Below are 24,076 nucleotides of genomic sequence, written 5' to 3' on the forward strand. Positions count from 1 at the left end.
CATAAGTCCGACTAATTTTAAGCGATAATTTTAAGCGCAAGATGATAACATGTGTATAATGTATCAGTTTTAATTTATTGAATTATTTTTATTTAAATTTTGCACAATTTATTCCTGATTAATTGAATCAAGTTAATCAAGTCATGGATCGTAATATGATGTACAGTCTTACGGAATTTAAAAAAAGGAAAATATTCATGACGATTGGAGCTATGCTTGGTATTTTCGTGCTATCTTTGGTATTTCTTAAAGATGTTGAAGATATTAAATAGGGGGGAATAATTTAATGATAATTGGAGATGGAAGATAAGATATTCTTATTACTTGCTGCTTAACGTATTAAAAGAAATTTAGATAGACTAGCGTCACGTGATTATTACGATACTTGTACATTTTATTCATACATATTTCCCTCCCCTTTTAAAATCAAATTAAATCGTATCTCTGAAAATTACGAAGTCAATTAATATTAATTACAATTCGTTTACGTACAACTTCGTTTCATCCTGCAATTTATAGTTAACTGTGTGTCCAATCATTTATGGACGAGAGTGTACCAGCAACCCCTAACTCGAGGAATTAATATTCCATCCGCGTGGCGTACACCAGTCTCGCAGATTGCCAATGCCGTTGCTCCCCGGGAACGAGGGGAGGGGGGGCCACGACCCTCTGGAAACACAAAGAGCCGCGGATAGCCCAGGATCCAGGTTTCATTCGGCCACGGGAACAATGGCCAGTTCTCCAACCATAGAGAATAAGATTCCGGAGTCAGAACGAGCAATAGGAAGCAACAGTGATCCAATGAATTATCGCTATATTCCTTCAACGTTAGACGAGAATATTCGTTTGCTTTGCGGTCGTTAAGAAATCGTGAAAGGGAAAGTAGATACATTTAAATGTGTTTCGAAAGGGTTGGGAGGTTCTTGCAAACTGGTATCGAGGTTTTTGTGTATGGAATATCCTTATATTACTTTTATTTCACTTTGCAATCGTAACTGATACGCATCATCGTTTTTTTAAATAAATGTTAGAAATATTTATTCAATTAATATTTATTTTAAAACAAAGTTTAATGAAATGTCAATAATTTTTTGGATTAGCTGCAGAAGTTACCAAAGAATCTCGGCAATTGAAAACTCAATTGATAAAGCAGAGAGAGAATGGAAATAAAATTAAGATGTGGGTCGATATTGGGGATTATATATTACCTTTAAATTGCTAATTTTCTATATTTTTTGCATTCTTAATTTATTCCTTCACTTTGTGATATATTACAAAAATTTTACATAATGTATATTTAATGTAGATCTTGTTTATGATAAAAAGAATACCAACTCTGAAAAGATCTATAAATCATATAAATGTATATAAATCGCAAGAATCAAAAAGGAAGCTCGTATTAAAAGACTAAATATCGTGTATAAAGTAATGCATTTTAGCATCCGTAGTCGGACGTTTATCCGATGGTTTCTGCGAATTCGAAGTAAGTGCGAGTAAGATAAAGAATCGGTGTCAAATTTCGTTCGAAGGTCAGTCCGACCGCCTTCCATTTCCATAAAAATTAAACATCCAAAACGACGGTAAAGCAAAAAAAGATTCTTACAATTCTTATAACAATCACGCATCTTCTGTGCATTTGTCCTATTTATCGTAATTAATTTCGAAATAATTAAATCAACGATTAATTAATAATTCCACGAAGTGCAGAAGTGAAAAAAAAAAAAAAAAAGAAAAAAGGAAAACGAAGTACGACTTCGTGACTTCATCCGTATAGTTGTTACACGTCGACAGGTTTATTATCGCGGCCCATTCTTATCTCTAACACTCGTAACATCGCAGTCTTCGTTATCGCCTTCACGCTCTTCCGTTAGCGCATCGAAACACTACGTAGGACCGCCTCTTCTGCGAATCACGGTTCTTTATCGCGGTTTCGAGCGGCAGCCGCGTGCACGACCTCTTGAACCCCACACTTGATCCACGATCCTTGCCACGGTACCTGGATTCCCGGATTTGGACACACGGCCGAGAGACTGATCTGAAATTCTCGTGTTGTCTCGTGGAACGTGGAGAATTTCAAACGATTTGATAATCCTTTTATTCTCTGCATCTCCAGGTAAACGAACTCTCAAGAGTAAGTAAAATTTCCTTATAAAATAATTCTTAACGATCCTTTGCGTAATTTATTTCCGATATCTACGAACACTTTTTCGAATATCTGTGATATTTATCAGAAAATTATTTATAGTATCTTTAAATAAATTTTCTTGTAAAATAAAATAAATTTACACGCAACTTTTAATCACGTAGAGTCAAAAAACAGTCGAATCGTAGATTCCCTTCGCTCGAAACGCTTCCCGATCCTAACCTCAAAATCCGCTCGTTAATTCCGCAACATCAAAATCCAAGCTTTCCACACAGAGAAGGAGAGACACATTCCAGAGAAGAAGTTTCGGAGAATTACTCACAGTCCACGAACCAGGGATATAATTCAAGGGCAGCGAGCAATTGTGGCCCCAACATGCTACACGCTCGGTCGCGCAGTTGTTATCGCGGGGCCCGTTTCGCCGCGAGGGTCTTTTCGTGGTTCCGATGGGACTAATTGAGATCGTATCTTTCCGCTGTTTACGACACACGCCGCCGATTCAGGGGGATCGCTACACGATGCCCCGTTTGTTCGATCCCGAAAGATCGCGAGGCTCGTTTTAACGATTGCTTCGATCGCCGCGGCTAACGTAGCGACTTAATAGCTATAATAGTCACCTAAATACGGATTTCAATTTACGCGGGGAGAGGGGAGGCCGGTCGCGCGATCATCGATACGTATTGAGCCGTGTAAACAGAATTTATCCTATCTCCGTTATTTACTTAACGTTGCCGGCCACGTCTCACGTTTCGCAGAGGGCAGTAAAGTCGCTTTACGCAGCGCTTCGCTTTGCTCTGCCCATTGTAACTCGTAACTGAGCACTCGGTATCGAGCATCTCGATGATCATCGATAGGATCGAAATCGACGATTTCCTGCTCGAATTTTCGGCTAAAACTAAAATTGGGATATTGTTGTTGAAGTAGCTTGATATTTTGATATTTTATCTTAAGTGGCATCCGTTATGTCCAGATTAGGATAACGTGACGTAAAGAAAAAAAAGGAAAAGATAAACGTTTCGAATACATATATTATATGAGAGAATAATTATTATAGGATGTACACGTATTACGATAATTCTGATAAAATAACGTAGGAATGATAACGTATTTGAAAGATTAATACGATGAATTAATATCAATCTTTCTTTCCGTATTTTTACTCTTTTTTCTTTTTTCTACAAATTGTTGATCAACGATATTTCGTTTGTGACTTAATTTATATAAAGATAAAGTAAAAGATTTTATTATATTTTCAAATTCTAAAATTTAACAGAATCATTCTCAGTTAAAAAAAACAGGGAATAAAAGTGGAATAAAAGGAAGAATTAATAGAATTTTGCGAAAGGAGACTAAATCGTAAGAGAAAGCGTGCGAACTACCCCTCGAAACAATTCGACCCGTCCCCTACGGCGGTGTGCAGCCTCGAGAAAGTTGACGTTGACTGGCCATAAAAATTTCACGTTTTTAAAAAAGACAGGGTTGAAGAAAGCCCCTTTCATCTCGGCTGACTTTCCTTTTTTCTTTTTTTTTTTCCCCCGTTGCACCAGGATCTTTCCAAGGGAATATTTCTCGCTCGATGACGAGAGAAGCCTTTCTCTTCCGTCAACTATCTTGATCGTGAAAGAAAGTTTCTTGTGCTCGTCGGTCTCCGGGTTTAATCTCCCCGGCCAGTTCGCGTTTTCTAAACGGCACGAAGCGACGTACCTCGTTTTCAAGCTCTTTCGCGCCGTGATTCTCTCTGGGACACTTGTCATGCAATTGTGCATTACGTCGGTTAAATAAAAGTTCTCGTTGAGATGGTAATCGTATGAGATATACGTGAAAGCGCGACATGCGAGTGATTACGTGTGCTACTGCCGTTTTCGAGGATGAAGCTGTAATTTGAATTATTAGTGAAGTGTCGTGCAGGAATTTTTTAAACGGTTTAGAGAAAGATACGAGAGAGGAGTTGAAGCTTGAAATTTTTTGAAGTCAAAGAAAAAAAGAAAAAGTCGTTAAAGTTTAAAAGGAAGTTTTCCTTCGAGGACAAAGATTGATGTTATATTTGTACTCTTCAAGATCCCCTTTTTCTGATTTAAAACTCACTTCCGTACGTTACACGTGTTTCTCTATTTTTTTATATCTACGAATAGAAACATTTTCTATCCGAAACGATTAATAAAATTATTCTGCATATCGTAATGAATGATTATATGCTTCACCGTAAGATTTTATAACGCGTTTCTTTTTCGGTTTCATTATTCGCGCATATTCGAAAAAAGATTTTCCAGATTTCCTTCTCCTCAATGATTCATCGATCCAATCATGGCATCGCCATGCATCTCGATCCTCCGGCCCCCTCGAGCTTTCCCAACGATAGTCACTGCACCGCCTCTCAGTCCCCGAGCGAATACGCGCACCACACCATTGTCCGCGCCATGTTCGAAACAGGGCCTGACCGTAAATCACGATTCGCTGAAGTGCGTGCTCGAGTTGTGGGTTCTTGCAGGGTGTCTTCTCGAGCGTCATCGTCTCGAAAAATTCTTCTCGAACATTGACCAGACGCTGGAACAGGAAAATCTCTCGATGACACATCACGCGTCGTTTGACATTTTACAGAAACGTGAAAGAGGACGAAACTTTTCTCTTCGATCGTGCAATCACTTTAATTTAATTCAACGGTGGTGATTCGAGTTTCAGAGAGGAAGTTAAAATTTTTTATGATCGTATAAAAATAGATTTATGATAGGCTACAGTACATATAACGTTTTATTTTATAGATAATTTTATAGTAGATAAATTTTAACATACACGTATAACTATGTACATGTATATTGAAATAATATTTGAAAATTTCTTAAAAATTTTCATCGAGAGAAAACTTTTTGCAGAATTTATCGTATATGATATACGATCTATAGCATGAAATTTGCAATTAATTAATTTAGATAATTATCAAATTTTCTTCGACTATTTTAATATTTTAATTTCACTTTCAAATTGAATCACGAAAAATCGTAAATTAATGATATATTAATATATATTATCTGTGATCGTAACTTTTGTATTATTCATGCGTGAACGGGTCGTAGCCAAAAGTAGAAAGTCAGTTTACTCAGCGAGAGAAAAATGGCCAGTTGGCCGGTTGGCGATTAATTAACCGCGGCTGTTCGATTAACGAGAACCGCATTGCGAAATCGAAAACGCAACGAGAAAGGGTCGTTTGTATGATTGTCGATATTTCTGCGAGAGAAACGCATCCGATCGATGGCGTAACGATCGATTGAACATAAGCCATCGACCGCTATCCTTTCACAAAACATAAATATTTAGCAGCAGTGATCGAAGATCGATTCGAAAAGTCATTACTCGTTCCGAGGATGAAACTAGTTGTCCAGACGTAATTAATTTGCAAGCTTAATCGTTGTTATAAAATATATTTAACAGTTTTTTTTTGTTTTTACTTCGAAAAGTTCGACAACGTTAAATTGGAATAGAATTCTAACCTAAAAATATTCATTTGTGAAACGTGTGCGCGCTGAAGTGAAATTAATATAATTTGTTGATATTTGTGACACTAATTTTTAACTAATAACAAAATTAAATGGAAAATTTAATGGAAAAGTTTTTCGTAAAAGTTTTTACGATAGTTGTTAACGTTTAAATGAGCTGTTATAATGTAAATAATGTATCTTCATTTTGCTTTTATTAGCATTATTTCAATATCAATGTTTATGTAGTTAATTTAATTTAATTTTATCAAAATAACATTTTTTCTTGAACGAATCTTAAACATTCCTCGAAAAATCTCGTAACACGAATAAATATACACATATTAATGTGATTTATGAGGAGCTTAATAGATTTCAATTGCTTTTTTTCTTATTTATATTTTTTCCTTATCTTTTTTATTACGCTTAATTCTGCATTTATTTTCATAAACTATCTTCGTTCTAAATTTATTACTTATATTCTCAATAACGTGTCATAATATGTGTAAACAATACTCGTGTACCGATTATTAAAAACAAATGCAAATGAAATTAATAAATTCCTCTTTAAACAATTAATTAATTATATTTACCAAAAAGTGTTACAATGTATTTCAAATCAAAATTATATCATCGTAACAATTATAGTTTGCTGATGAAAAATTAATTTAACACGTGAATACTGATGTATGCACATGTGTAAAATTACGGATATAAAAACGATATGTTTAACGCAATTTAACGCAGTTTAACGCGGTTCTAATTTTTTACGTGTACATTTTAGTATATTTAATTACGAGATAAACATCAATCGTTTCGCATCTGCATACATCAGAGCTCGAGAAGCTTCCCGTTAGAACGCCTTTCTTCATTCTCGCGATTGCATCGTATTTGTTATGCCTTTTCATTGCTTATCTTTTTCTTCTCTTTATTTTTTTTATTCGATTTAAAAACAAATGACGGGACGATAATCGCGCAAAGACACGCGCGATATCTTAACGCGGCCGCAAATAATACGTAATACGGTTTATGCCCATAATCAACGTTTCATAATGGCACTTAAGTATCCACTTGTTGATACCATTTATGGCCATTGTGTATGGTGGTACATGTGTAAAACAGTCACATCTACCACGCCACCGGCACGCACCCGCTCAAACTCTAACGTTAATATGATGTACACACGCACGCAGTTTACAAATGCTGCGAACAAGCTCAACGCTGTCTAAAAAGTGTTCGCCTTATTTACATATTTCGGTAAGAAAAATGTGCGATATCGAGTGAAAATATGTGTGGTGTTATTGAATTAGTCGTATGATTGAATATTTTAAATATGGGATTCAATACGTACGTAGCAGAGTCACCGAGTAAGTAAAAATAGTCTTTTGAGGTTAGAAAATTTTAATTTGACTTTTGGTCGAATTTCTTAATTTTTTTTAACGTTTTAATGATTCTAAAATTTTAGCTGATTTAGATTTACATAATATTTTAATTGCAATGCAACATAAATGAATATTTAATATGATTAATTGTTATAATAGGTGCATTTAACTAATTCTCAATATCGATTTAAAAGTTATTTCACATTTTCATTTATTTTTAGTAATTTATTCCATGAATTATAAATTTTATTATACTTACTATAATTTAATAGGCTAATTACATTATGTATTTCATTCGTTGATGATGTTTGAATCGTATTATCATAATTTAATGATTCATTTGTCTCAAGTGCAAATTCGATTTTAAATTATTACGTCGTATCGATTTTATCGTTGGAAGAATAAACTAAATATTTATTTTCTTGCAATTTTTCGTATTTTTAGAAATACAGAAGAAATAATTGTCCAATAACTCAAAATATTTGGTATTGTTAAAGTTTAGTACACAGGTGGCACGAATTGCTATCAAAACTTAGTACTATAATCTTTCAATACTTGTACGTTAAATTAAAATATCTTGTTTAAACATTTTAAAACGTTTCAAGAAAATTTTATAATTTTTCTTATAATAAATAAATTAAAACATTTTTAGATTATTTATAATATTCATATGAATTTTCCAATTTTCAAATATTAGAATATTTTTATTATATTAGAGAAAGACAGCACATAATATTTATACAGATTGATTGATTGCAAGCAAGAAATAGAACTTTATTTTATCTTTCTCGTGGAAAATAATAATTAATGAAAGATAAAAAGAATTTAAAAAAAATTTATGATGTATAATTTCAGTACGAAAATTCTCTTTACTTAGATTCAAGAACAATTCTTATGGTAGGGATGAGAAAATAAATACTGTACTGTTTCTAAATCTTCAACAAATTCTCATTTCTGAATCCTATTTAAAAGATAGCTAGATAAAATAATTCGTATTTAATTGAAAATAATTCAATTTCAAAACGATGATTATCGACCACTCTCTATTTTCTGTAATTAAATATTCATTTTCATTCAAATCAATAATCCAGGGAAAATAATTAAACGAATCAGCGCATCAAACAATCTATCAGCTTCGCGATAAACAAAGAACACGGTATAATTTACATAGATCCCACTGACGGGCAGATTTCTATCTTCAAGCTGGGGGGCGTAATAACACATCGGCCAAGTTCAGTCATACCGCGATAGATAAGGGGTGGGAGTTAAGAAAAGAGCATTACTTTCGTAGTAAACACACAAATATTTCTGGAACAATGGGAAAAGCACCGCCGCGATTCTGATCGTTCAGAATTCTTCAGCGGAACCGTGTGCCAGCCTGGGACAGAAATGTTTTGCAGTAGTTGAACTTATCTCTCCGCTTTTAACCCCCCCCGGCGATGTCTCAGACATAGCGTCTCTGCGTCGTTTTGGCACTACTTGTCACGATCGGCCATTTCTCAGAAAATTTGCTTACCATCTTGCCCTCGAAATCTTTTATTTCAATGTATTGAGGAATCTTCAAGGATGTTGCTCGTAATTAATATTCTCGAGAAGTACGAAAGACAAAGAGCCATTGGCTTATGTATCTGAATATTCTTAAAAATAAAGAATATATAGCTGTGAAGAATACATTAAAAACAATATTCAAAAGTTTGAATATTAAAAAGTTGAAGAACTCTATCCAAAAATAAAATAAATTAATTTCCTAACCTCGAAAGATACTTCCGTGAATAATCAATATGTATAGTTTTAATTTTTAATTAATAATTTAAAAACTAGCCGAAAATTTAATATAATATCTACAACTGGAAAAATAATTTCAAATTCTTGGATAATAATATTACGGTATAGACGATTGTATTTATTTAATGAAATCGAAGATATTCTAGTATCGAGAGATGATTGGCGGCATGATATTCAGACAGACGATATCCGTTCGGGGAACAGCGTTGCACTCGCGGCATCTAGATTCCGATGAACGGGCGAGCCGCGATGGCGTATTGATCTTTTTAGTGGCGTATCCCGTCTCTACAGACGCAATCCAACCGCCGCGGTGCAGACTAAAGGTCTACATTTCCCTGGAGACGGATACGCTTCGCTGTTCCTATAACACGCAATTTGACCAGGGAATATTGCGTTAGTGAATATATACGCGTTTACTGATATATGACAGCAATCGACCGAGACAGGGCAATAACAACAAAAAGACATATATAGCGATAAAAACGTACGCTATGTTGGTCAATTCAATGCGTGTGTCATTTTGGACATTGTTGTTGTTATGCACGAGTTATTTTATCTGAAAATTGCAATAAAAAAAGAATTTATATACTTACATACATTAAAACAATAGAATATTGAAAATTGTACGCGGCATTCAAGTAGCATTCTCGCTTTGAAATCACCAATTGGAAATATTGATATTGTTGATACTACTAATTATTGCACTATATATGTAATTAAAGATATATAAAAGTTTAATATAATAGATAATCGATCGATAATGTATTAATAATGTTTGTCTTTGGTTTTCAATCGAGGATCGATCAGAGCTTAGAAATTATGAAGAATAAACGCAGTTTGCATAGATGATATTTTTGAGAGGCGTATAGGCTGGCCGTCGGACGATGTCGTTGCTATCAGCTAGCGCCACTCCGTCTAGCTCGACGTCTACGTTCTGTCAACTCTGTTTTATATTTAATCCGGGCTGCTTTAACAAGCAGTAAACAAACACTGTATCGCATAAGCGCCGCTCGAATTAGCCTCGATACCATTTCAAACGGCCGACTCGCATTTATGAAGATGACCGGGGATGCTGGCCCACCCGAGAGAATTCTCGTATATACGTATAGAAAGCCGGTGAACGGATCGTACCGAACGGGTGGGGAAAAAGAAGAGTTCCGAGAGCGCCACGTTCCGTAGTGGTGGTAGTGGTGGTACTGAATAGTGACGGAGTGGTGGTGGAAAGTAGTAGTGGGGTGAGCCACCAGAGGGATCTGGTGGGGAAATGGCTGACGTCATGGAATGCCATGGTACCGCCTACCGGCATGCAATGGGCGGGAGTCTGTGGACGATTTACGAGCTTCGACAAGGGTGGCATCTAGTGGCGGCGCCACGAATTTGACCAGGTTCACCGGTGGCCATTACGCTCCCACGATTGGCTGAGTGCACGGTACAACGCGAATCAGACGACGGTTTAAATATGGATTTTTTTTCTCGGCCACGAAATCGCGGCGGCAGTGTCGCATAAATCAGGATTGATTTTCAAAGGGAATCACGAGGACGTCGAGCCGCGAAACCCGTTGTCCTTTTCAGCCGTGCATTTGTTTCCGGCGGTAAATCTATATTTGGCTAATCGAACTGACGCCGACTGCACGCTAGACCGTTTCCGCTGCTTTTTCGGAAGCTGTTTTCAAGGGATACCCGTTTTTGATTTTTTACGTACTACTTTGTATTCACGTCTTGTTATGTTAATCGTTTACGAGTAGTCATGTGTCTGTTTTTTTTTTATAAATCCGATTTACATTCATTACAATACTAGTTACACATTTACGCAGCTATGATTATGGAGTTCACTTGCTTCATTTATTTTATTGGTGTTGTAAAGCTTCATTGAATCGTTTCTAGAATGAAGTCGCAGTCACTTGTGAGATAATTAAGGTTAATAATCTCTGCTATTACAGTGAAAGACTATTTGTGTATATATACATCAAATATCTTGTATGTTTTGTATGTTTTAAATTATTCAAATATTTATCAATTTTTTACTAAAAATTTAAGAAAAAAAATTGGTTCAATATTCGTATTACAAAAATCAAGAAAGAGTATACTTTATAAATTTAAACTATTAGTTGATATTTTTAATTTGTTTTTTTTATTATTATTTTAAAATTTATTTTGAAAATTAAATATATGTTTTGGTAATATTAATTTAAAATTTCTAGTAGAATCTCTATTTTTATTTTAGGTAATTCTGACATAAGGGCAATCCTCAAGGAATCGGTAACTAAGCCGCTCTTACGGTCGCAGCACAAACTAGATTGGCAATTCTGAAATGGTAAAGTATTAAATTTCCTATAATGTCTACAGAGTTTAATAATCCTTTGGTAAGATTTAATATCGATATGAAAGAATATTTAATTAAATCTAATAAAATTATGTTAATCCTTTGATAACAGATTTGAAATAAACTATAGCATTACTTATACAATTTAATATTAAATGATATTATCTCCATTGACAACTTTTCCCTAAATATTCCTAATAATTTTTTCAAGATATAATTAAACAAATAATTATAATTGAATAACATGTATGTAATGTTTCTCGCGATACGCGGTTTCTCTTTTAAATATATACATAAAATTTATTTATATTTTACACTAATGAATGTAAGTATGTTTCTTGATATCAGAAAAAATTTACTATTTTAATATTTAGTAATAAAGTAATACTAGTAATAACCGAGAACATAACGATACGACGTGATTCGTAAGTAGACAATACATAACGACAAAAAAGACGTTTTAAAAGGAAAATTCCTGACACGGACATAAGATCACGAGACATCGGTCGTCATGGGACAGGCTACACCGCGGACGGTTACGTCGGTTTACGGCTGTTTTAACGAGCGCTGTTGCACGCGACTCAGCACTAAACCAGCCTTACAAAACGCAACCACACTAGTTTAACGTTTTACGGTCGAATTTATTATCTGTTACCTCCTTATATGACGGTACAATAACAATAATTGTCAGTTTTAATTCGATCGTAAATCAACAAGAAAGAATTCGCACCGTTTCACATTGGACCACACGATGTGGAATATCGGGCCATCTGTCGTCACGTTACTGAAATACTTTCTTCCCGCGAAACTTTTGATGCTGCTTGACCAAGCAATGTCAGCCATTGTCAGTGTTAACGGCATATGATTGTAGATGGTGCTAGTAGCGTCAAATGTGCCGTTCACAGGTATTACCGCATTTTACGATTTCGCTTATGTCTCTGCTACTGCATTTTATGTTTTTCATACTTATTTTTGTTCATTCGTACATACCACTTGATACATATACAGATAAAATTTTATTATGTTTGTAGAACAATTAGATTTAGATTTTTTAAAAATTATATATTTTATATATTTTAATAAACAAATATTACATAAAAATAAATATTATATAATATTTATACAATATCTTAATATTATATAATTAATAAAGTAAGAGAATTAATAAAAAATTTGTATTAACTTTTAAATGTAAATATATTTTGAAATATTTTTTTTTATAAATAATTTTATAATAATTATTTATTTTATTGAATTTCTTTTTCAAAATTTTGGAATTTTTAATGTTATTAACTGTTGATTAGATTCTTAATACGCTACATTTTGTTTGAGATTTCTGTGGCGAGGTGGCGCCACGGTATGCTGCGGTACATAGTGATTTTTAATTTGTACCGTTTAGAATTCTAGTAACACTACAGTCTAATCGATGTTGCTATAAAATTTCCAATTTCAGCTTACGAGACTAATCATTCCTTTCCTATTATTCAAAAATCGATTTCACGATAATATATTTTCATCCATTTTATCCCAAAATTATTCGTATATCCATTCATAACGTGAATAGTAAATGTCACTAGTAACGTTAAAAAGAATTTATTACTATAACCAAGCATCGATCAAACGATGGCCATTAAACGGAAATAAAATGTCTCGTAACGAAGGAAAGATTCAAAGATAAAGACCAGAAGCGTGACAGATGTCAAAAGGCGCGAAAAATTAATCCAGTTCAATGGACCCTTTGATTTTTACGAGCGTCAACCGTAAGTGGGGTCTCGTGCCGTTTTCATCAATACAAAATCAACGATGTTTCTATGGATGGCGGCACTGAAAAGACGAAATGAGTCAAACGTATCTGGCAATGTCATCAGTTACATTTATGAGGCCGTCAAGGATAAAGTGAGCACCTTGAGGTTGCATCATCGTCACTTTAAATCCCGTTTACCCGCTCGTAAAAGTCTTTGACGACTTTGCCGGAGAGCTGCCGGTACAGCCAACTTGCCTGCCATAAACTCAGAAAAAGAACTTCCCTTGTCCCCTCTCCTAATCTTCAGCCATAGATGAAAAGGGCCAGACATTTATTTATCCTCTTTTCGATAATCGTCGCTTGTTACTTCGAACGAAGTCACAATACGAATAATGGTAAAATAATGATAACCGATCATCTGTTTGTGTCTGCTTTAGTAGTATATTTTCCTTTACTGCGATTTTTGAATACAAACACTTATAAATTTTATATTGTTTTTACTCTATCTTATAATATCTTATATCTATTCTATATATATATTCGATTATTTATATTCTAAAAATAATAAATAAATATAATAGAAAATTTACAGCAAAGAATTTTATATATATATAGTTTTTTATAATTATCTTTTTTCCTAAAATTATTTAATAATAATTATATTTATTTCAATTCTATATGAGTTTTGAATGAGAATAATGTTCTATTTCTACGCGACTATTAAATAAAATTAATTAATGATCGTGTATATTTATTAATTGTTTGAATAATTCTTTTTACTTCTTTATTTTCTCAGAAAAAAACTTTTTTAACAATAAATACTAATGTCATTCGACTATCCATAGTAACACGATATTCGTTATGGCCTTAGCAAACTCCTTCATGAATTGGAAATGTACTATAGTAACAGCAAAAGAAGTTATAAAACGAATAAAACCGCTGTGTATCGGAATATCATCATATCAACACTTACAACGACACGCATATTCTAAGATTATCAATTAACAAGTCAAAAATATTTTTCATTATTACGTATTTTTGAACGTTTTTATTGCATTTTTCACTATGGAACGTGATATGACAATTAAAAATTCTTAGGTTGAGAAAATTGTTTATTTTATAAACTGTTACAATCCAAAATTCTTAAACAAAAAAAGCTTTTGAATTCCCAATATTATCGATATAAAAGATGCCTTAATTCATATGGTGCATATATTTTTCTCCACGGCTCAATCTGTCAGATACAATCTCTTAGACGGAATAAAAATATCTCTTCAATAACTTTCAACAATACATAATAGTCGCGATTTCGTTCAATGGCTCGATAAAATAATATTCCAAGTAACGAGGACGTCTAGGGACATTTCACTTTATGCAGCGTTTACATAAGTCACGCTTGCAATCCGTTTATTAGACATGGTAGAGAAAAGAATAAATACTTAGGGGGACTTGAAGATCGATTGTTCGAATTTTCCCACAGGAGATAGGCGGTGAAATAAGAAAGCTTTGACCCGCAAGTCATCTCACCCTTTTCACCCATCGATGTGTTGGCTTTCTCCGCACGGTATACCCGTGGCAAGTCCGTGCCGCCATAGTAAATCATAGATCCGACGTTACATAGATGGCACGCTCGCTCGGTTTCTTTTTGCTCTTATTCGAGGCCCCCGTGAAACGTTGCGTGACGCGTTATTAAGGTCAGCCACCTGCCGCTCGATGGAGCTCACTTCAGGGATGAACACTATTATACCCCTCTGTGCTATGGATATACGTAACGGCGGAGGAAAAGAAAAGAAAGTTAAGAAAAAAAAAAAAAAAAGAAAAAGTAAGATAGGGGCAGCGGGGAAAGGTGGAAGAAAAGAAAGGAGGCAGCGAAAGGAGACGAAGAAGAGAGGAAGAAGCGGAAGATGCAGTGGGGAGGGAGTAGGGCGAACAAAGAAAATAAGAGATGCGAAACGACCGACGACGACGATGCCGCGGAGATGGTGACTATACGGAGCGAGCGAGATGGAGCAATAGAGAGGAAGCGAAGTGGGAGAGAGACACGAGAGTCCCGGGACTCCTGGAGCCAGGGAGAAGAGAATAAAGGAAAAGCGAGAAAAATGTGTCTAACGTGGCAGAGGCAATTCTTCAGCCAGAGTTGCCGCCTTAATGCTCGTTCGAGAAAGGCGATTGGTTCTCGAGAAGAGCCCGTGGGAAAGATGGCCGCCATTTCCCTCCAACCACCCGTGCAAGTGTTCCTCTCCCCCTCCCCCACCTACTCATCCACTCGCTCTCTCTCTCTCTCTCTCTGTCCCTCTTCTGCTCGTCCCGTGGCTGGCCTACCACGGCTATACCCACGGAAAGAAACCCCGTTCCCTGAAATAAGGGGGGAAGGGAAAGAGGAGAGAAACACGCTTCGAAGACTCTTATTCTTATTAACTGTTTAATCTTTCCACGTGACGTACGGGACGCATTAAGCCGCGCGCGCGGATCTTGTTTATATTTCGTTGGTGCGCCAACGTAGTGGGATGCCCGGCATCTTCGTTACGGTGAATTCAACCAGCGGGGGGGAAGGGGCGAGGGGGGAGGGTACCACGACGACAAAGTCGTTCTCTTTACCCCGCAGCCTTTTTCACTAGACTACGTGGCAGATACTTACGGTGTAATAAAAATTCTCTTGGAGAGTTCTCCAAGAACCAATTACTTATAAAAAAAAAAAAAAAAGGGGAAAAAATATAACAATTTAATATTTAGGTAAAGATAAAATATAAAATTGCATTTTGTCGATGGGTTTTATGAAATTGAAAATCGTTATTTGATACATTTTATTCATTTCCAGGAATTTATTTTCAGGAATTAATTTTATTAGAAAATTATCGAAATTCGGGTTAATTTTAATTATTTTTTAGTATTTGGAAATTAATAGAAAGAAATAAACTTTTTAAATTTTAAACCACATTAAAATATATATTTCACGACCAAATATATAATATATTTAATTCGACGATAACACATTAATATATTGGTAATAACAACAGGTGTCGCTCTTAGTCACATTTTGCAAATGTTCTAACATTTCATTTCGAAATGGAGATCTAAAAGTGCTCGAAGATTTTGCGAAAAAAACTTTCTTCATTTTGAAAAAAAAAGAAAATAATAAAAATAAATATATAATGATCGATTTTCACACATTTTTTTCCAAAATGGAGAAACAACAAGGAAATAAAACAAACGAAAAAGGGGTATCGAATCGTACGTGGCTTAGTTGGTGGAAAGGAGTGACAAGAATAGGGGAGACGGTAGGCGAGGGTGCAGCGTAGATAGCGGTGAGTTACATCTCTCAATTATTTGATAATGCCGGCGACACCGAGCCGAGGGGAGCTCGTTAGAACTTAAAATGAGCTCTGCCCCGTAATCTTCTCAATGTTTATACTTGGTTCGTAAATCTACGCGAATCTCGGAACGAGCATCGTCGTAGCAACGTCGGCCAGGAACAATAGATGATACGAAGTTCCCGAAGAGTGGCTCTCTTGGACCTCGTTTAAAATTTTTACGCCGGAGGGACCTCGCCTCTCTTCTTTCCCTTGTCCAGCTTTTTTTCTAAAAATTATCCTTGGTTTTTTCTTTTCTTTTCTTTCGTTTGAATTCGCGTTCGTTTGTGCTGTTCCCGAGTTGAACACCTTTTTCATCGTTACCTGGGGAAAAAAATCGTTTTGAGTTGGGAAAAGTATTTTCAAAAAATTTATGCAAAAATTACTCGCAAGAATTATTATCATCACGTGTGTTGTAAAAAAATATAATTTTAATTAACGATAGTTTACGAGAATGGAATGGATACAAAATCATGATTTTCTTTACAAATCCAATCTTTCTCGATCAAAAAGAATTTCATTTAACTGCGTTCAACTACTCTTCTCGATCTCTTGATTCGATATAATCGAGGAAAATGGATATTTATTCATTTAAATCTCGAAGAAGCGAAGGCTTTTCTTCGAATAAATGATAACAATATTTATTAAAATTATTACGATCTCGATTCTTTTTCTTCTTCTTCAATTTCTGGTGACTACCAATTTCATTACTTTCTCACCACCATATGGGAGAAAAAGTGTTCTCTCCGCGTCTTAATTATACCTTTTCTTTCGTCGGATAAACGAAAGCCAGCCACGAATATATACGGGCGCCATTAGCGGACGAGGGCCGAGAGAATTCGTGTTTATCGCTCTATTAGAGGCCTTCGAGAGCTCGGTGGGCTTCGAGATAAATCGAGTTTGACGCGGATCGGCTCGTGCAACGATCAACCGTTACTCACGTCTTTATACTTTCCTCGCGTGTCCTCGCCGTATCGGCTCGTAAACGCGAGCGAATACGCAAAAAACCGCGCCAGAGTTTCTCGTTTCCTTCTCTTTCCCTCGGTCGAAACGTTTCAACTCGATCGTAAAAGCACGCGTAAATATTCCACCGAAGCGAATAGGTATCTTCGCTCATACTTTTCTTCGGATCGAAACGAAACGGGAGATGGCGTTAGAGAGCGAAACTGCGCTAGATAACGTTCGAGCGACCGAAATTAGAAGTAGCAATTATTTTTTCGTCAATTTATTTTACTTTACGATTATGAAATATTCTTTCTTTTAAAGCACATATATATATATATATACTAAAAGCAGATACGTGGATAAAATTACTGTTCCACAACAGGATTAATTCGAGATATTCATTTATTCGAAAAAACGAATCAAACCAATATACATCTCCATCGTGGTTCCGTTCCCGATCCATCCAGTCCCACGAAAGTGGCAACAGCCGAGCCAAACCAAGGGAGAAAGAAAGAGAGGAACGGCGAAACGACGACCATCACAAACCTGTCCAAACTCGGAAGAAAGAGGTATCCCCTTCCAAGGGTAGGAAGGGAGGCTGTAGGTAAGAGATAGGATTAGTTGTTAACCGAGAGAAGGTCAGAGGCTGGGTATATCTAGATTAAGACGCGTCCAAAGGTAGACAAAGGGGAGAGAAGATGGACAAAAAGGGGTGGAGGGGAAAAAGGAGGGAGGCCCCCTTTTCTCGAAGTGACGAACGACATCGTTCAACTTTGAATGTCTTTCGGTTGTCCATGTTGGATCCCTACGATCTTCTCGGAAGGGAAAAAAGGATGGAGAGGTCGAGGGGCGGGGGGGGAAGGTCTTGATGACGTACGAGCGCAAGGACCACCCTTGGCGATCAAATCCCGCGGTTCTTCCACACGGTTTCACACAAAAATCATATTTATCGCGCTCCCTACCTGCGTGCCACCCTGTTCCACCTTTGTGTGCGAGGAGAGGGGGGAGAGAGCCTCTTCTTTTAATCTTGGAACCGGCAGCCGTTACGCTGGACAGAGTAATTGCCTCGCAACGTGGAATTTATTGCGATGGATGGAGAGAGAGAAAGAGAGATTAAATCGTCGGATTCCAACCTGTCGGTTTCCGCTTTTGAACATATTTCTCTTTGCAAATTTTGCCCCTTAAGGCGCTTGCCTTGTCTTCTTTCCAATAAGATCCCAAAAATCTTATGGATCTTGCTCGAATATTCGTATCCCCCCTTTATTTATCCATCAATTCAAGACAACAACTCTGAGACAGAAGAAAAAAAGGAAGGAGAGATAAAGACGTCTCGAGCCACCATTGCTACTGGAGCAATAATCCGATTGTTATTGACATAGGGGGGAAGGGGAGTGGGGTGCAGATCGATAGACGGTTACGTCATCGTCACTCCTTTTTATTTACAAGTTTTCGTCTCCCTCCTCGAGGATAGATGTGCGGGCGGAGGGCGGGCGGTAGACACGTAGGGCGAGGGACGCCCCAATCGCAATAACTCAAATCCGACTCAATTTCCCGGGAAGAAAGTTTTGCGGGCCGCTGGGAAGCTCGAAAGGTGCCGCCACCGGTCCTCCTCGATCGACGTTTATTAACCCGCAACTTTATCGCCGATTATTGCGACGCCCTCGAGAACTTTGCAGAGCGAATTCATTTGGGGAGGGAGAGTGTGTACGTGTAAAATGTACATGTAAATTTTTAAACGTAAAAAATCGTCTCGAGAGAATTCTACGTTCGAAACAAATATCGATCGTGCTCTTTTAAAAGATTTTTTATTGCAGAATTTTCTAATATCCTTCCTTCTTCGAAAAATTGACGAAAACGAGACAAAAAATCGAGCTACCTTCTCCAAACTCCATGAGAGAGAGAAAAAAATCCAAAAGAAAATCTCACCGAATGACATCGGGCACAAGCGTTAGTGGCGAGGGTTAAATGAGAAATGGCAGCGATGGTGGCGCATTAAGAGGGCTATACGGAACGGCGGTGTAATGAATTAAGGGAAATCAGAAATTGCTTTAAATAGGACCGTAAAAATAAACTTTATTTAAAGAAGGGGGAGGGAAGAACACTTGTGAAGAAAGAAAGAAAGAAAGGAAGGAAGGAAGGAAGGAAGGGAGAAGGGGGACAGGCACAGCTCGAGGCTATTCGAACTCGGAAGGGGTGCTAAGTCGGTGGTGTAGCAAGGAAATTGGCGAGAAACGCGTATTAAAATTGCTTGGATTTAGTAGGGAGATAAGCCGGGGCGAGGGAAGAGAAAAAACTCTCTTTTTGCTCCGTCGGTATTACCGTTCGCCTCTTCCTCGCTCTTATCCTAAAAGCTTAGCAGCCTCGGCTGCATCGTCTCCCGCCGTCGCAAACGTTGATTCTCTGATGAGCTCTTTGCGGTTTTCAATCTTTGACACCACTTGGCTTCTTTCTTACTCTTTTTTTTTTTTTTTGTATGGATTTATTTCATGCTTTTTCTTTAGATTCCTTCGATATACCTGGATCTCCTGCACAAAGTTCGTAAATGAGATTAACTCGGAACAAAGTAAATTATTCGGAAAAGAAAGACCCAGGTGTAATTCGAAATGTGAGAAGACTGATATCTCGTATCTCATATAGATGCATTTTTATTTTTAAATTGAAAAGCTTGACAAGTGAATTGAATTTTTGGCGGATATAATATGGTATATAATAATTATATCTCGTAAGTTTGAATAAGTATTTTTGCTTTCCTCTTTCTGTTTATAAGATAAGAAAAGGTACAATTATCAAGATACGCGTAGTAGTAATGAAAAATTAACAATCTTTTTGCATCCTTTCTGATTCACACAAATGAATGTTACATTTAATGATTAATAATAAGAATGATGCACACTTCCCATGGATAAAATTTGTTCACAAAGCCTGTGGGGATGAGCACTGTACGTTCAAAGGTTTCACAGAAAATTATCTTTGCGTGAACCTGTGACGGAAAATGGAACGACCGCTTGGCTGGAAAGTAGCTGACCTACAGCTTCTATCGCCAATTTATTTTGTTAGAAACGCTGATAGTTTAGTTATGCTTAGGCAGATCGATAGTTTGGAGTGGTGTTAAAGCCGTGCCGGGTCTTCACCGACCCTTGCATATGCAGCACCGCAAGCTATTGTGCTGGTTCGGCTCCAGACCCCTTAATCAGAATTCACAGTGATGTTCGTCGAACGAGAATCACTGTAGATAGGATAACAGGTTCTTTTCTTTCTTAATTTGCGAATAAAAGATATCGTCGAGTAAACTTTTTGAGATTCGATAAAGATACGCAGGTTAATTAAAAACAAACGAGGGATCGATTTCTACCTATTTATAAGAGAAACACGCTCTCATCGATTCTAAAAAAGAAAAGAATAATAAATAAACGAAGCCTTGGAATAACGCGAAAAATAATCGAAAACTGGTTTCCTTGATTTTAAGTACAGTCAATGACAAAAAGCGTGATCCACGATCACCTAACCTAAAAATTTCGCTTTCGAACTGTCAAATGGAAATGCGAAGAAGTTTCTTATCCAGACAATATTTACTCAGATATACTCAATTAATATTAGACATTTTGCACAAACGATAAAAATATCATTATCGACATTTCGATCATTTTCGACGATTTTTGCCACCGGCTATACGCATCTTCCTCGATCATTATATTGTTTTTCCCGTCTTCCAATCAACAAAGATTCTTCTTGTGTATATATATATATATACATGTACCACAACGTCGTATAGCCTCATCGAAGGCAATAATCCAGCAGGGGGAATCCCCCTTACACCGTCGTGCCCACTCAAACGGTCGTAGACCGCGCTTTTATGCCGTCGTAAAAGCGCAGTAACAATTAATAAGTATCTCGTAAAAGCGATTGTCGTTGACACCTTTTTGAATGACAGGGGCGGGAAAGAGGGAGAAGGAGCAGTGGACGGAGAGAGAGAGAGATGGACGGGCGCTTGGACGTAAGATGGAAAGAGAAACAGAGAGAGAGAGAGCGAGAGAGAACGTTCGACTTGGTCGCACAGATCGACGAAGCGGAATAGGTGGCTTACGCGATTGGCCGTAAATTTCATTTACGTTTCGAACCGTTCCCTTTAATCAGGCATTTATGCGCACTTCTGTACAAGCTACCTATCAAACCTCCGACGTTTTAACGCCTTCCGTCCCGTTTGCCGACGCTCACGCGAAATTGCACGGGGAAACGGTTCCCCTTTTAATTATAACCTTCTTTATTTAATCATTGGAATTATAATTCTCAGGATTTCTTGCTCTCCCTTTTCCTTTTCCCTCCCGTCGATCGATTCGATTTCTCGGTTTCTTAATCGACGCAACACGGTCACGTGTAATTGCAGCGTTGCCAGTTTTAACCCGTTGCGAACCCGATTTTGAAGTATCGTCCAAGAACGTTTATTTCTTCGTCGACGAGGGAAGATGAAATAGCAATAACTTAATTAACGACGAGTTCCAATTTCCCTTTTTTAAGTTAATTCTTGGAAACGTGCACGAACGTAATGTACCGGCCATTTTCTCCGTGGAAAACGGATTTAACGGAAGACGGAGCGCAGTTAAAACAGGTACGCGTACAACAAATACGTTCGTGCAGTTGCGGCGGCGGTTGCGGGGTGGGGGGAGAGAGAGGCGGTAGAGGGAGGAGACTAGATAATAATGCGCGAACCGGATATAGGGAAACGGTGGCCGCAAAGCCACGGTCAGGTTCGCGTCGTTGCCTTAATTAAGTTACACGCCGCTCGCATTGTTCCAAGCGTATAAATGTCACTGCAAAAGAGGGGAGAATGATATTAATTAGTTTCAATACCCCTCCGGCTTTTCTCCACCACCATGTTGGAGAACCGCCGCTCGTATTTTTCGCGGGAAATACTCTGCCTGCCTCCCCGCTTTCCGATTCCTTACCTCGAGAGAGAGAGAGATTCTTTCTTCAAAATTTCAATCTTTATTATTTTACGCGTGTGCAAGGAATGGAAATTAAATTTTTAGGAATTCATTGCACTCTACGTTTGGAAGAAATTCTTACGTGTCACGCGGGACGATTCGACGATGGTTCCTGTCGTCAGTAAATACGTACTCCCTCCCGCTTTAACGTGTAGTTAAAATCGGCTGTTCATAATTTCGCGCCGGTTCTTATCTCCGTAAATATTTCGAAATTTGCACGGGCCGCGATTCATATTTCACGCGATTTCCGCAGGGGCGTATTTAAAGGCGTTAACAATAATTAAAAATTATGTTTACGAGCACGGATTAGCCGGGGTAAGCTTGCCTCTGCCGTACGCGTTAAAAATATACGTATATATACATACACACACACACATATATATATGTATATATACATTCGAAAAATCGATCGAGTGTACCGAGAAGACGGTTAAGTTTTGAATCAATCGAAAAAGAAAATTCTAGAATTGTTACACAAGAACGATTAATTATGATTACCAGCGAGGAATAAATCGATTGGGCAATCTCTCTATCGACTCAACATCGATTCGTACAATTCGAACATCTTTTTCATTCGGAAAGGGACTGCTCAAAAACCAGTTAAAGCCGATTAATCGGCGATTCCTCCACGATCGACTTAAGAGGCGTTCAACGTCGACATTCGCCGGGGGGATAAATGAGGTGCGTATGGAGGAGAGGGGTGGCACGAGGGTGGCCCTAAGCCAGCTTTCTCCGCTCGAACGCTTCTTGCGGGGGTGGGGTGGAAAGGACGGTGGGAGTGGGAGGAGGAGGAGGAGGAGGAGGCAGAGCAATAGCCTTTACGGCTCACCCATAGTATCAAACGATCTATCCGACCATTAAGATAGTCTCGAAACGATTCGGTAACCTTTGGGTCCGTGGAAAGCGATATCGAGCCGCGTTTCGGTGCTCTATATATATATGTGTATATATATATATATATAGGAAAAGCGCCCTTTCGCCTCTTGTCCTTTCACCGCCATTTTGTCTTCTTCCGCACGCCGATAGGATTAACTTATCGTCGCTATTCGCGATCGAGTTACCTTTATCCGACTATTATTCGACTCGATCCGGTCTGTTTGCCTTCCGATTTATTTTTCGATTTATTTTGGTTTATTTATAAATTCGTCAATTTATTAGAAATTTAATTGGTTTAACGGATTTAATCTGACAGATTTTGGAAAATGATATTTAATAGTAATAGGTAGTAAGCATTGGAGAAAGTTCATGAGGTGGTAAATTAAGTAAGTTTAGATATAGGTTACGAGTTTAAATTCATCATGGTTATCGACCATCGATAACATTGTTCGGTATAACAAGCGGTAAATATCGATCGATGTGCCTTCGAATTGTACATATTTCATCGCACGTGTGACTAAACCTCCGAAAATTTTGACGCTCTTCGCCCGGCAGAAAGAAAAGAAGAAGAAGAAGAATAATCTTACGAATGAAACGAACTTTTCTCAAAAAGCTATATATATATATATACGCTTGTTCCAGATCCAATCACTATCGAGTTGAATCGTGTATTCATCTCGACAACCTCTCCTTCAGCCGAGAAACCAACCTCTCGAGATTAAAGGAAACAATCTTTCGAAATATCGCGAAACTTTCGAAACGCGCGGATCCACGTTGCCCACCGAAAAACAACCAACTAAAAAGGCGAACATTTGGAAGGGAAACCAATTCGTTCGAAACCAACCCACTCTCTCCTCCTCCTCCTCCTCTCCCCCCTTGATCAAGGGTATTTAACGAAACGCAAGGAAACCGTGCAATTTCGAAGGTAGGGCCGGTTAAAACGTGGAAAACGCAATAAGGGTTGCGCTCCCTTATGCAATAGTATTATAAAGAACGTAGCGGTAGAAAAAGAGGGGAAAAACGTGAAAATAGGCAAAGAGAAATTCCAGCTAAAAAGACGTAGCTTCCAAACCTGT

At 37.3% G+C, this 24,076-nt stretch overlaps 1 protein-coding gene and 1 long non-coding RNA gene across 6 annotated transcripts in view; one reads left to right on the forward strand and one right to left on the reverse strand.

Moving 5' to 3' along the window:
* Nucleotides 1–11,079, forward strand: part of LOC108000314 (uncharacterized) — a 252,647-nt gene extending 241,568 nt beyond the window's left edge. For 2 of the 4 annotated variants that reach the window (XR_009833076.1, XR_009833084.1), the window contains exon 5: nucleotides 11,005–11,025. The gene's annotated coding sequence lies outside the window, so the exon portion shown is untranslated. Of the gene's footprint in view, nucleotides 1–7,661; nucleotides 10,698–11,004 lie in introns of those variants that run through there. The other 2 variants (XR_009833094.1, XR_009833075.1) reach the window with 2 other exon arrangements.
* A 4,685-nt stretch (nucleotides 11,080–15,764) lies between these two features.
* Nucleotides 15,765–24,076, reverse strand: part of LOC114577874 (uncharacterized) — a 71,227-nt gene continuing 62,915 nt past the window's right edge. For both annotated transcript variants that reach the window (XR_009833111.1, XR_009833112.1), the window contains one exon: nucleotides 15,765–16,521. This is a non-coding gene — a long non-coding RNA (uncharacterized LOC114577874). The remainder of the gene's footprint in view (nucleotides 16,522–24,076) is intronic.

This window comes from Apis cerana, linkage group LG16 (assembly GCF_029169275.1).
Source record: "Apis cerana isolate GH-2021 linkage group LG16, AcerK_1.0, whole genome shotgun sequence".
NCBI lineage: Eukaryota > Metazoa > Arthropoda > Insecta > Hymenoptera > Apidae > Apis > Apis cerana.